General features: G+C 32.5%; 1 long non-coding RNA gene across 2 annotated transcripts in view; it reads right to left on the reverse strand.

Moving 5' to 3' along the window:
• LOC105853595 overlaps positions 1–12,278 on the reverse strand; it is a 179,165-nt gene that overhangs the window by 35,569 nt on the left and 131,318 nt on the right. The window contains exon 4 of one of the 2 annotated variants that reach the window (XR_001145421.1): positions 10,875–11,091. The exons of the other annotated variant lie outside the window; for it this stretch is intronic. This is a non-coding gene — a long non-coding RNA (uncharacterized LOC105853595). Of the gene's footprint in view, positions 1–10,874; positions 11,092–12,278 lie in introns of those variants that run through there. 2 annotated transcript variants of the gene reach the window in all.

The raw sequence follows: 12,278 nt of genomic DNA on the forward strand, positions 1-12,278 counted from the left end.
TATTCCCAAATTCTTTTAAAGACTTTATTGGAGAAATTTCTAGTTTCAGGTTCTCATTTTACATCCTTTTTTTTTTTTCTCTCTAGATAGTTCCAACCTCCTAGTTTACAAGTCATACAATGAGAAAATATCCTCTTCATTGACTCACTTGCTGGAATTGAATATCTCAAAATTATGGTAAGAAAACATGGAAGGTGATTTTCATATAAAATAGTGCATAAGTGATATTCAGATTTTGGAAGGAATAAAACAATTAATAGTTTCTCAAGAAACCTGTCAGATTTACATGGTAAAATGCATTAAGGAAAAATTATGATGTCACTTTCCATGTTGGGGCAGTATGCATTAAACCAGTTAATAGATTATGAAAAAACCCTAATGAATTATTCTTATTCTTCCTGTTTATCAATAGGAATTTGCTTTAACAAATTTAAATGCCAGTCTTAGTATTAAAATTCTGCAAGAATGTAGCATTATAAAAGCTGTCTACCGTTTTCAACTCTAATATTTTACTATCAAATGAAATTTTACAAATCACTTATTGGCAACTTGATTTAGAAAGTAGTAAATATAAATGTAACTAATACTTATTATAATATCTTTGGGTGAGTCAAACATTATACATATATTAAAAGACTGCTCAAATTTAAACACTACATGTATTGACTTTCCTAAATAAGATACAAAATTTCTTTCTTTTTTTTTTAAATTTACTTATTATTTATGCTTACAAAAACTGGGGTGCAAGCACCATAGATGTGGGGAGTGAGAGGATTCAGAGAGACAAAGCAGGGTGCAGAACAGGCAGGCCCACTGAAATATACTGCTGAAGAGAACAGTAGGCTGGTCAGGAGAAGTCTGCTGTGCCATGTAGGACACCTCACTAGCTGGAGTACTGCAGTGGCTGCACACAGCTTCATAGTGTTGTGCTTTAAGCTGTTGCACCACCATGGAGACCCCAATAAGATACAATTTTTTGTAAGGCATGGAAATTCAAATGAATAGTGAAACTTTTCCTGGAATTCTATAATACATCAGGTACTACATAGAAATTACCTAACTCTGACTTAAGTAAATAGCAATTACGTGAACTCACTAGTAATTTGACATTCCCTCCATAATTCTTCAGGTATTTTTAACAAAATTATATGTAAATCTCTGAAATTTGTCATTTATACATGTTCTCATTATAAAGCTTGAATCCTTAACCTTACTATAACCAATGATGAAATCTTGGTATTTATGGTGTGCTTCTAAAATTATTTCTAGCTCCAGAGTCCACATCAAGTCAGAAGTTCCTAAAATAAACATAACCTGAATCGTGATTTTACTTTATTATTTTTATCATTGAGCTAACATTGTTTTACAACACTGCACATGATTTAGGGGAAGAGGACCATACCTCCTCAGATGTATGTCACACACCACACCCACCTCCAAGGCACCCTTAGAAAATTGGGTCCACCTCACCCCTATCTTTCCTCCATTCTAGTAGACTTAATTCTGCTTTCATAATTCTATAGTTTGTTTGGCTTAGTTTTATCAGCTCCTTTGTCTTGTTTCTTATGCTGACTAGTGCTTTTTAAAAGGGAAAAAGAACTGTCTTGCTACAAGTTAGTATTCTTGGATGATCAGGCTAATTTGTGAAGTAGGACAACTTATTTTAAACTTTATCTTTACTGTTTCTCTGTATTCTTCTCAATTATCACTCTGTTCTGTGTCTAGTGTCCATATGTCCTCAGAAACTGCAATTGTCAAATTTCAATAGTTATCATCTAAAAATTCTTTTGTTCTACATATTAAACCTTATAAACTCTGGCTCATTCTGCGTGCTTGTCCCAGCTGCTCAAATTCTTTCTCAGGCCATATTCACAGTAGCTAATAATTCTGTGTGTTGCCCAAATTTTACAAAAATTAGATTTAATACAAAAATAATTCATATATTCTCCTAGTAGATATCTGGTGTCAAATGCCTTTCCAGATAAATTCTAAGTTAAATATAATGAAACATTTTATGATGAGAGTACATATATTTTCTCAGATACACTATATAGCCTTTATTTTCATCATATGAACTTTAAAGATATTTATCACAAATCATTTTCTATTAAATTTATACACTAAACTATGAGATGAAGTATATTCCCTGTACTAACTTAGTATTTACTATTTCTTTACAATGACTTTAATTCTACTGCTTTTTCTATTTGTGTTATACATTTGTTAACATTTATTCATCGCATTTAATCAAGTAGTTTCTATTTTAAAGACTTGAAAAATATGTCAAAGTGCCCACTTCTGACATTGCAATGATTTGCTGCAGTTCTTTCTATTCATATTATGGCTACAGTTACTAATATACTAGATTTCTTGCAGTGTGATTACATAATCTAGGATAAAACTTAATGTAATTAATTTTTCCTTAGATTAGAAATTCAGACATCTTTTTAAAATTTTACAAGCTATTTATTCAACTGGAACAAAAACTAATACAGTGAAAATATGCTGCTAGTTTAAAAATTAAAAAGCAACATAGTAAATTAAAATGAACTTTTGTTACAAAAATATATGAAAAAGTAAACTTGGAAGATAGGAAAGAGAATAAGTTAAAATTCCCTAGAAAATTTATGTCCAAAGAAAAATCATTTTTGAATGTTTTATATTTTAATACAAGCATATCTTTTATAAAAGTCATTGTGTTCCTTTAAAAATTACAAATCATGGGACCTCCGTGGTGGCGCAGCAAGATAAAGCACAGCACAAAGAAGCTAAAGCCACTTCAGCATGAAGTCGATCCCCGCCCTGGAGGTGACCCACATGGAGCAGCAGACCTCTCCTGACCTGCCCACTGCTCCCCTCAGCAGTGCACTTCATGTTCTGCTCCCCACTCTGTCTCTGGTGAATACTCTCACCACCCCTGCACCTTTGGCCTGTACCTCAGTTCTGTATGCATAAATAAACAAATCTTTAAAAAAGTTACAAATCATAACAGATTTGCATATGTGTTTGTATTTCTATTTAGTTTTTATTAAATTAGAAAATATATGTTCAAATGTAAGAATATGTTGATTGAATAACTTATGGACAATAAGTATTATTCAAAGCATATTAGAAATTCTGAAAGTATAAATCCCCCAATATCCAAAGATAAAATGGACTATGAGAAAGCAGTGTGACTCTTCTCAAGTGTTAAATTTAGTGCTCTATCATTGTAATTGTATATTTTTTATTCTTTTTTTATGAAGTGATTCTAATGATGTACGTTGTGATTAATCATACAAAATTACTGCCAATATAATACTGTAAAAGATGAATTATGATTGTTAATACAATAGACAAGAATATTGCCCAAAAGTTCAACACCACATGTTATAACATTTTTTAAACCAGAGAACATATTACTTTCTACTTCATAATTTTATCAAATATACCCAGATGCCTCATATTTTCATTCTCATATTCAGTGCCATCAATGTTATTATCACCCTCACCAAACCCTTTGTGACATATTTGTAATACCCAGAGAGACCATTGATAATAGAGGATTTAAAAAGGAAGTACTAAATTTGATTCATTTTCAAGAAAAGTTTGAAATAATAAAATAGTAATTCTTTTGTAATAACATTGATCAAATTCATAATAATATTTAAGTGGACTGTGCTTCTCCATGTATTTGTTTTAGGAAAATAAAGCAAAATGTCCTAAAATTAGGTAACAGCAGATGATTAAAACATATTTTTATAAAATGATTTAGGTGTGAACCTATCACTGACTCCAAACTCTTAGAAAAAAATGAAATCTGAACATTTCAGTTACTAAAGAAATCAAGACATATTTATATTGGATGGGTAGACATGACTATGGAGTCAATATTTGGCTAAATCTCTTTAAAATCTATTCACTTGTGTGATTTATTGTTGATATTTCTTTTATCCATAAAATTCATAAATATATCTGACTTGTGGTATGTTTCTTCTATATTGAAGTATGTTAATTTCTATCATTTATAAAGAAATAAAGAAGGATTTGAAATAAATAGTACACAAATGATTTTGCTAAAAATAGGGTACATATTTACATGTGATCTTTTTCCAAATATACTTACAGAGAGATATAAAACATTTATTTTCCAGAAAATAGGATTATAAATAATGTGTCAGGCTAATTGATTCAGTAGTTAACTTTTATATTTTAATGTAATTTATTGGATAAAATAGAAAGTTAATGATATAGCTTCAAAATAGCAAACTATATTAGAAGTCAAGTTTCAAATAATATGGGCTGCCTTACTCATATTAGTGTCCTGACAATGGGTGTTTATCTTATTTATGCAAAATTTCCATTCATTCCAACTTCCTAAGGAAAACACCTACCTAGAGATTTAGTAAAGTTATTTCAGTAGTAAAATACCACAGATACAGAATTATTCTCAAAACTTGAATTTTTTAGTAAATTTTAAAATTCAGTATATATGTATACAATATTTTGTCTGTAAAAGCAAAGTTCTTTTTCAAAAGCATTACTTGAATGTCCTTTGCATATGGCAAAAAAAATACTTCATTTAATTGTTCAAGGGCAAAATGATATGTACTGCTATAGAGTACACTTTAAATAATGTCATAAAGCATACAAAGACATAATTATCATTCTTATCAAGTGGTGAAAATTGCTACAGAAATTTTCAATCATTTAACACAATCCAAATGGGAAAGAGAGAAAGTATGGACTGAAGGAGGAAGAACTGAAGGAAATTTAAACAGTAACTATCAACATTTTTAATTTAAAAAGGACATTAAGAAATGGATTTTAGATTTCTGTTGTATAATATGGGAGAAAGCACAAGTGTGGGGGGAAAAAAGCAGTAAATATATAGTAAAACTAAAGATGAAGTGACTACCTTAAAATCAGCCAGAGGAAAACAGATACCTTCCTTTCAGATGTGGAAAACTAGTATTTAAGTCTTTGATTCTGTTGGCTACAAACAAATAAGCAGCCATGTGTTACCAGTTAAATGGGTTTATCTTTATGAAAGATGCCTGTGCATTTCCCCAGAACAAAAGGAGTAGTTTTAGAGAGTGCAATGTCTGTCTTCCTCTCATTGGCTGAGTTGTTCAGTTGTGCCAGTTGGAGCTCTCCACTTCCTCTGCCTGTGATAGCAAAGCTGAATCTTCTCTGTGGAGTTACAAAACATGAGTCGGGTCAGCATCAGTAGTTTGTGATGATTTGGAGTGCATAGGAACTCTGATCTAGCCTCATTTAAACGAGCTTACATATTCCCAATGTCTAAGCCTATGCATACATAAAAGTATGGATGAAAATATTTAAAATATGGAAGGAAAATAACTGCCAATTTGATATATGCAGAGAAAACTTTCGAATAGAAAGGATAGAGAAAAGATAAGAATGGAGAGAGAAAAAACGGTAAAATATAAATACTGATACAATCCATGGTAAACAAAACTGTTATCATAAATATATAGAGATAGACCCCTAAAAAAATCATTAGGTTCTCTTCCCAGGCTGAATGAAAATATTATAGAATGGAAAGTAAGCAATTCTGGATTAAATAAAGACCACACAGCAAGTTATATAGTATAGCTAAATCTAAAATAATATTAATTAAGGCAATTCTTATATTTAAAATATATGAATAATATTATGCCAGATCTAAAATATATTAAATTTTATGACAATTGCATAAAAAGCTAAAGAAGGTGTTTCTAGGTCATTGTATGTTGGGAAATGTAAAAGTGCTAGGTAGAACTTTTCAATATTAGAGTTCAAATATTAGGGTTATAATAATCTTGTATGTAGTTAAATAAGTAGTCATATGTAATTAGTACAGTTAGCAGGGATGAGAATTGCATATACTGTAGCAAATAATAAACACCTAAGTTAGAAAACACCTGAAAAGGGGAAAGATTGAATAATACCAAGAACCATTTAATGATAAAGATAATTTAATGGAAAAATAGTAAAAAAAAATATGATACAAGTAGAAGACAAATAAAGGAAGGTCAATATAAAGTAAAATATACCTGTAAGTTATATTAAATATAAAATAGACTAAATAAATAGTCTAGCAAAATACAAAGGCCATGCACTTAATTACATGCAGCATTCGCCACTGATAAATTTACCTTTGGCCCTCTCTGATAGTGCAACAGGTCAAAGCACATAGCACTATGAAGCTGTCCACAGCACTGCAGCACGTTTCCATCCCAAGCCAGGAAGCTGACCCACATAGTGTAGCAGATCTCTGTTCCCCTCAGCAGTATATTTCAGGCAATCTGCCTTTTCTGATCCCCACTTTGGTGAATCTTCACACACCCACACCTCTGGTCTGTACCCCATTCTTGTATGCATAAATAAATAAAATCTTTTTTAAAATTTAGCTTAAATATAACACATAAATGTTGTTGACTAAAGAATGGAAAAATTGTTATCTTGCAAAATCAAGCAAAGCTAATGTGATATTGCTATTATCAGATGACATAACCTTTAATGTTAGAATTAGTACTAAATAACGGTTCTTCCATTATATGTTCAAATATCAATCCAGGGCCTCCTGGCTGGCCGGGGTTATAGACATTGCTATCAAGCTATCCCAGCCACTGCAAGCACTATCAAATCAGCAGGCCCATCAGAGAGCTAACCCACATGGTGCAGCAGATCTCTACTACCTTGCCTGCTGTTCTCCTCAGGGTATATGTCAGTAAATCTGCCTGTTCTGCTCCCCACTCCCTCTCGCGAATCCTCTTATAGCACTCTTCTCATTGGCTTACACCCCAGTTACTGTATGCTAAATAAGAACATCTTTAAAAAATATCAATCTAGGCCCTCCCTGGTGGCGCAGCGGGTTAAAGCACAGCACTGAGATGCTAAAGCCACTTCCGCATCAGTTAGATTCCCGCCTGCTCCGGAGGAGACCACATGGCATGGGAGACCTCTCCTGATCTGCCAGCTGCTCCCCTCAGCAGTGTACTTCGTCGATCTGCCTGTTCTGCTCCCCACTCTTTTCCTGGTGGATCCTTTCACCCTCCGCACCTCTGGCCTGTACCCCAGTTCTGTATGAATAAATAAATAAATCTTTAAAAAAAATCAATCTAGCAGGAAGATGGATCATATTATGACATGTAAATCTGACATAACTAAAAATGAAATACACAAATATGTATCTTAATGATTGTGATACAACTTTTAGAGTAACTGAAAAAACACATTGTGAAGCTACTAAATTATAGATTAGATATGCATGCTATTTAATATTACATAAAAATATTATGCATCACGTGTGCTTAAAATTTTGGGTGACATGTGTCCTTGAAAAGAATGTGTATTTTACAGTTAACAAGGTTATACAGGGAGTTTTATTCTTTCATCCCCAATATACAAATGACAAAAGACTATATCATGTCTTACAAAGGGCTATATAAAGACATAAATCTTCAGTGTTACTTTCCCATCCATAAAACCTGTAAAATACTTTATTAAAATAATTCTTGGTGGCCCTCCCTGGTGGCGCAGTGGGCTAAAGCACTGCACTGAGAAGCTTAAGCCACTTCCTCAAGAGTTCGATTCCCGCCTGCTCTGGAGGAGATCCACATGGTGCGGCAGACCTCTCCTGATCTGCCAGCTGCTCCCCTCAGCAGTGTACTTCGTCGATCTGCCTGTTCTGCTCCCCACTCTGTCTCTGGTCAATCCTCTCACCCTCTGCATCTCTGGCCTTTACCCAGTTATATACGCATAAATAAATAAATCTTAAAAAAAATAATTCTTGGATCTTTTTTCTATATAAAGGATTCTAGATTGGCAGTTATTTTCTCTCAGCACTAATGACATAATTCTATCATCGTCTGCTTTCCATCATTTCTGTTGAGAAGTGAGCTATAAGCCAAATTGTTACTCCTCTGCCTTCTAATTGAATTTATTTTAAGTTTCTCCCAGTGCTCTAACAAAGCAACAGAGGCCACTAAAACCCTTCTCTTCTCTTATAATAAATCAATAGTATCTTGTCACCTTGTATGAGATGTTCAACTCAGACAATTTATAAATTCCTAGGAGAATAATTTCACATGCCACTGTCAAATGTTGCAAACTCTAACTAGAATACAGCAGATGTTTGATAGCTACAATAATATTTTGTTCTTAAATAGACTATCCCATCTTCAAAGCATCAAGCAAATATTAGATAATTAAACATTACTGGGGCTGTAGATAAGTAAACATCCATGATGAGGTCTGTTTAAAACAGATATAATGTCATTATATCTATTTGGTGAATAGACTCAGAAATAGAACACACTATCCATTCCTCGGGAACTAATTGGTGTATGAAGCAAAAGATAGTATGTTTCTTTGGAAATCAACATTTATAAAATGCAAATATTTAAGAAGAAATTTCAAAACTATTAGCACAAACTTTAAACCAAGGGTCTCCAAATGATCTTGAATTGGATTGCTATATCGTAATTACTAGGTATATATGATTTAAAATCATAGATTTAGTAGGTAAGTTAACTATATACCTACAACATCAGAATTCCTTGAAGTAGTATGAAGGTATCTGAATTTATAATATTAGCTTTTAATGCAAGTACAATTTAGAACTATCTCTTTAGGATTTATATGTAAATAATATCTATTTAAAAATGGCATGAAATGCTTCAGAGAAGGCCTGAAGAGAACACATTGTCACATACACACATAGAATGAACTGGATTATTATAGATGGAGATTCTCCTATAAGTAATTGAAAAATATATTGAATTTGTGGCATCTGTTGCCATCACTTATTTGTAGTTCAAATTCTCCTTTCCAGTCTTTACAGCTAATAAGAGAACATTTTTCCAAATACAGCCTGTCTTTATCTTCTTTTCTTCTATTACCCGAGAACCCTGACGTTCATAAATAAGTTGTCTGAAAAATCCCTATTTTTTTGCCTGAACTTAGCAATAAAGACTTTATAAATCTTCAAAACATTTTAAATAAGTGGATTTATTTTGACATAGACTTCTGTGAGCACCTGCAAAATCATAGTCTTAATTGGAAGACAGCTGTTGCTGATTGCTGTGAAGTGCGGGTGTCTCTGTTGACTGATTGGCCATTTTTATTTAATACTACATTGAGATTTCTCTTATTTTCCAAGTTGTAGTTTTCTCAGGAAATAGTTTAAATGATTAAAGACCTAAAATGGAGTGTCATTTTGCCACCTAACAACAGTAGATGAACTGCTTGCAGTGAATAAACATTGCCAGGCACCTGGGTATGACTTCTTCCTTTTTGGAGCAAGAATATTGATCTGAAGAACCAATTTGCTCAATAGTTCAGCAGTCAGAAAAGTAAATGTTTTAAACTGATGAGGTATACAAAGTAGTAAAAATTTCAAGTACCAGGAACAGTTAGTTTGCTTTTAAAAGTGCATGAAGAAATGGGAATGTTTCTAATGAGAGTTAAAGGTATATTTTGATTCCTTTTCAAAGAAGGTCAATGGAGTATTTCAATTCTCTATCATGATAGTTTATTCCTTGACATTTAAAAACAAAAAAAATTCAAATTTTTTGTGATATTTGGTTTCTACCTTTATAGAAAATTTAATGATGAAATGATCAACATTTTTGCCAAGTTTCTTTAAATAACTTTCAGTAATGCTAGTGATCTGCTTCTTAAACAAGAAACAAGAATACATAATATCCTTCTTAGTACCCTTGACTATGTAAAAATATCTGTTACCAACTCTTCAGGTGCTAAAAACCATAAGTGTCAATGTCTCTAATATCTGCAGTTTACATGATTTCTAGTCATTTCATCAAGTTCATGCACAAACATATTCAAACGTTTGCAATTTATTTTTAGGAAATTAATATAATCTAGAAGATATTGTTTTGGAGTTTATGCTTCAAATGATATAGCCTAAGAAAGTGAAACCTGTTCTAGAAATTTCAAGTGGACAAAAAACTACTTTTGCACTAAATTATTAAAACCACTACTCTGTACTATAAAAACATATTTAACTGTAATCACTGTACCTAATAAACATCTAATTCTATGACATTATTTACTACACTAATTTTTTCCTTAAAAGCTAGCTGAAAGTAATTTCTCTAAGAAATGAAGGATTTAATTGGAAGGCAGCTCATTAAGAGACATGGCACAAGAATTCATTTTGATGTATCAGGAAAAAGAAAATCACACTTTTCATGGTAGACCCAATGAGAAGAGTGGAAAAGGTTGTGGAAACTGGTCTTCTTATGGAGTTTATCCCTTTCTCAATATGATTAAGAAGAGCAGAACTAGATTCCTCAGGGAAGACACAACATGGGGACACAGACCCCTCTCCCCCCTCATACAACACACCCACACATGCAGATGTGCACATGCACACACACATGGACACACTTTGCAAGCACACAGCAGATGCTATAAAGAAATAATGGAATAACGGAAGTGGGTTTCCACTTCCTTTGTGAGACATATGTCCAAAAATATCTCTGATGCTGGAAAATTACAAAAGACTTTTTCCCCTCACCTCCTTTTCATCCTTTGTATAACCCTCAACTTTTTGAATCTCTTATTTAGTTAATATTATTAACAGAGATAATGATTGGTAAAGATATGAAATTATAATTATCCATTTATAATCTACAGTTAGTATAATTAGTGTTAACTAGGTAAATAAGTAATATAGGCATCTATATTTTTTTCCTTGGGGTAAATGGAAACTGAAAACATGAGATTAAGGAGGTAAGTGACATAAAATCATATTTTTATAAACATAACTATGTATTGTGGAGAATACATCATAGAAGACATTAATGTATGTAAGAAAGTAGAAACTGAAATAACTGAGTTTTGGAGACAATGGTGGCTTTTACCAGAATGGGAGTAGTGGAAACAAGTTGATAAGAAAAAATATTTTAGAAGTCAAATCTGCAAGAATTCATCTGAGAGAAAGGTAGCTGACTCCATGATGATTCCAATTTCAGGAACAGTGTTGCAATTTCAAATACACAGTTGGACATATTATCCTGAGCCTGGTGGAAATCTGTAGAGTTGAAGACATCAATTTGGACATTGTCCTTTAAAGACATTCTGCTAGAGAGGGAGAACAAAAAGGTTAATGCATCATGAATATAAAAATATTTGTTTAAAGGACATAAGTTGTAGATGAACTAAAAAATTCCAAAAACTTAATAAAATTTGCTCATCATGCAATAAAATCATTTGCCTCATACAATTTTATGAACAATGCTTTGATAGATTGGGAAATAACATATATTGATATTTTTAAAAACTATTAAAATATAAACTTTTTCACTTTGTATTTCTTTCCACATCATTGTTAAGATAAAACGACAGAATGATGTGTGTTTGTGTTGTGAATTTTGTACGAGAGACAGAGAAGTGATTAGATATGATATATAAGAGGATGAGATAGGAATTCAGATATTCTTTGGTCCTCATAATGCTCAGAGTCTAGATAGTGCTGGAAATTAAATTAGTAAAGGTATTGTTTCATAACAGTAGATGCACATATCAGATACATCTTTTAAAGTTAAAACTGATTTCTGATTTATGCCTTCTTTAATAAATTTATTATTTTATTAAGTCACTCTGAAAGTGATTCAGAATGACTTTGGCATTCTTGTGGAGGAAAGCATATATAGCTTTGAAATAATGAAATAATATAAAGTCATGCTTTTCATTGAATTATCATTTTTTACATAAAATAATACATCATAATTTTTTACTTCTCTTTACTGGGCATATAATAACTTCCTCTTTATTAAACACATCCTCTTATTGAGCAATAAAACCTGCCTGTTGTGACTCCATATTGTCGTGTTTTATCTATGCTTTATACTTTATGTATGCTTTATAGTTATATGAGCTCTCTGCATTTTACATTGTGATATTTTATCATTAGTATATATTTTTAAAATACTATCAATCTACACAACATATCTAATAAAAAGAGGTGGATTAAATGTTTCCAAACTCATTTTATGAGTGAGGCTTACACTTTAAAAATTATATAAGTGGCTGGGCCCTCCCTGGTGGTGCAGCAGTTTAAAGCACAGCACTAAGAAGCTAAAGCCACTTCCGCGTGAGTTTGATTCCCACCCCAGAGGTGACCCACATGGCGGGGCAGACCTCTTCTGACCCACCTGCTGCTCCCCTCAGCAGTCTACTTCCACAATCTGCCTGTTCTGCTCCCCACTGTCTCTGGTAATCCTCTCACTGCCCCTGCACCTCTGGCCTGTACCCCAGTTCTCTAT

Source organism: Condylura cristata, unplaced genomic scaffold (assembly GCF_000260355.1).
Source record: "Condylura cristata isolate star-nosed mole 26May11 unplaced genomic scaffold, ConCri1.0 scaffold00013, whole genome shotgun sequence".
Lineage (NCBI taxonomy): Eukaryota > Metazoa > Chordata > Mammalia > Eulipotyphla > Talpidae > Condylura > Condylura cristata.